The sequence below is a fragment of the Macaca mulatta genome, chromosome 13 (genome assembly GCF_049350105.2).
Source record: "Macaca mulatta isolate MMU2019108-1 chromosome 13, T2T-MMU8v2.0, whole genome shotgun sequence".
NCBI classification, from domain to species: Eukaryota; Metazoa; Chordata; class Mammalia; order Primates; family Cercopithecidae; genus Macaca; species Macaca mulatta.
The window spans coordinates 22,712,613-22,715,505 of NC_133418.1; the positions used below are offsets into that span (position 1 = coordinate 22,712,613).

At 47.9% G+C, this 2,893-nt stretch overlaps 1 pseudogene across 1 annotated transcript; it reads right to left on the reverse strand.

The window, feature by feature from the left end:
• Positions 1-849: 849 nt before the first annotated feature.
• On the reverse strand, positions 850-1,480 carry LOC699695 (large ribosomal subunit protein uL22 pseudogene; annotated as a pseudogene). The gene has a single exon (XR_001439287.3). The product of XR_001439287.3 is annotated as a large ribosomal subunit protein uL22 pseudogene (transcript).
• Between the last annotated feature and the right edge of the window lie 1,413 nt (positions 1,481-2,893).

The window sequence follows — 2,893 nt, forward strand, 5'->3', positions numbered from 1 at the left end:
TGGAAACAACTAAAAGTATCCCACATGTCGACCAGACTGGCCAACATGGTGAAACCCCGTCTCTACTAAAAGTACAAAAATTAGCCAGGTGTGGTGGCAGGTGCCTGTGGGCAAGGCTGAGGGATGAGAATCACTTGAATCCAGGAGGCAGAGGTTGCAGTGAGCCGAGATTGTGCCACTCTGTATGTGTGTGTGTGTGTGTGTGTTTGTGTGTGTATACACACACACACATACATCCCACATCTCCCACAGGATAAAGTCCGTATCTGGTCTGCTTTGATCGTTTCCTCCCTGTCATCATTGACCCTGTGTCCTCCTGGCACCTCTGCCCAAGCCTTGTCCAGCAGCCCCTTGCCCTGGATTCCCACACCAGGCTACAGCTCTCCGTCCACGCCCCCCATCCCCACCAGGAACATGCTTCCTCTTGCAGCCCGCTTCAGGACCAGCCCACACACCACCTCCTCCAGGGGCACTGGGTCCCCGGAAGGTGGTGGCTCCTCCTCCCAACTCCAGGCACTCTGACACCACTTTGTCAGTGTGTGGTTTTCACATCCTGTCCTAGTGGTATGTTTGTCTTTTCGCCCCCAGATTCACAGCTTCCTAAATGAAGGAGCTAAGTATTGCTCTTTTCTTTAACCTAGAACAAGATACAGTTTCTGATCATACTTAATATTTGATGAACAGATGTTTTCCTTTAAAGTTTCACTTAAACTTTTAAAACCTCAAACCACAGTAAGAAATACACCTGACATTACCACCCAGACTCACACACACATGCCACTGAATCAAAAGTTTCATGAAATAATACTTACTCTGTTGGAAGCACTCTGATATTTTCTTTAATTCCATTTTTTTTCCTTTTAATTACATTTATTTTAATGCTGAATTTACTCCCGTGCCATAAGTTTTTGTTTCTTCAGTTTCTTCTGGGATATCTTTTTCTTCTGGGCAACCTCCTCTTCTGGTTTAGGAACAATCTGTTCCTTTTCAGTAAGGATCATCTCAATGTGGCAGGGAGAGCTCATGTATGGGTTAATCCAACCATGAGCTCTGTAGGCCCGTCGGCGCATCTTAGGTGCTTTGTTCACTTGGATATGCTCGATGACCAGAGAATCTACATCTAAACCCTTAAGTTCAGCATTACGCTCTGCGTTTTTAAGCATGCGCAGCAAAAATTCAGCACTCTCTTTGGGCCACCGACCTTGTGTCCAGCCCCACTGCTTGGCCTGGGCACACCTGCCAACTCCACCATTGTAACGTCGGAATGGTACGCACTGTTTCTGTAAAGTGACATCTTTCAGATACTTCGTGGCTTTTCGAATATGCATACCCTTGATGGCCTGGGCAGTTTCACGAGTGTTCTTAAAGTCAACACGAAGATTGGGACCTCTTGATTTGCATGATTTCGTGGGGTTCTCCGGGTCAAGTGAATAGCGAACCATTTTCATAGATGATTACCTCAGGCCGCTTAGGGAAAGAGCTTAATTCCATTTTTTAAAAAGTGCTTGTTGGGACTTGTAGGTGGAAAGCCATGGTCATAAAGTGTACAGAGAAGCTGTCATTGCTAAAGTGAGAGAAGCTTTGCTTCCAAGCTAGGATCAGGTTAGGATTAAACTATAAACAAATGAGGGCCTCCGCTTGCTCTGATCTGCAGACTGAGAGAGTCTGGCCTCATTAAGAAGTAAAAGCCAAGGCGGGACTTACTGACAACGGTGACGGACTTCAACCTGGGGCCTGCTCGTTGCAGCTTTCCTGTTCAGTGCCTTATATCTTTCCTTCACTCCTTTAACACACCCGTCCCTACCCCACGAAGATGCCCCAAACTGTGCCTGGTGTCCCAGCGATATTTTGTGCACAGCTCTCTGATGGCTCTTGTCACACTGTACTGTAATGCTAATCTTTTTTAGATGGCTAGCTCTTCAACTGAGCTGCTGGAGGGAGCCTGGTCAGGGAAATGCTGGCCAAAAAGAGTGTGTGAATGGGAGGAGAGGAACTGTTGCATCTTGGGGTCTAGAAGTGCCCATCTCTTCCCTGTTGTTGCCTGGGGAGGGGGTCACCACTGGCTCTGGAGCCACAGCAGGGAGACGCAGGCCCGGGCACACCATGGTGGAGGAGAAGGGCAGGGAGCAGTGATGTCATTCAATTACAGAACTCGGTTATCCCTTAACTTTGTATAGCTACTTCACCACTTAATAAATTTTTTGTTTGTTTGTTCGAGACAGTGTCTCACTCTGTCACCCAGGATGGAGTGCAGTGGTATGATCTCAGCTTGCTGCAGCCTCTGCCTCCCAGGTTCAGCATTTAACATCTCAGTGACCAACATTTAACATCCTGAGGTTATACATAAGGGAATGAATAATTCCTTTATCATTCATAAAGATTTAAAGACCAGGCCTGGCACGGGGGGTCATACCTGGGATCCCAGCACTTTGGGAGGCCAAGGAGGGTGGATTACTTGAGGGCAGCAATTCAAGACCAGCCTGACCTACATGGTAAAAACCTGACTCTACTAAAAATGCAAAAATTAACCAGGCTTGGTGGTGTACGCCTGCAATCCCAACTACTCGAGAGGCTGAGCCAGGAGAATCGCTTGAACCTGGGAGGCAGAGGTTGCAGTGAGCTGAGATCCACCACTCCACTCCAGCCTGGGCAACAGAGCAAGACTCCATCTCAAAAACAAAACAAAACAAAACAAAAACCCCAGGCTGGGCATGGTGGCTCATGCCTATAATCCCAGCATTTTGGGAGGCTGAGGCGGGTGGATCACTTGAAGTCAGGACTTCGAGACTAGCCTGGCCAACATGGCGAAACCCCGTCTCTACTAAAAAATACAAAAATAAGCCAGGCATGGTTGCACATGCCCGCAGTCCCAGCTACTTGGGAGGCTGAGGCA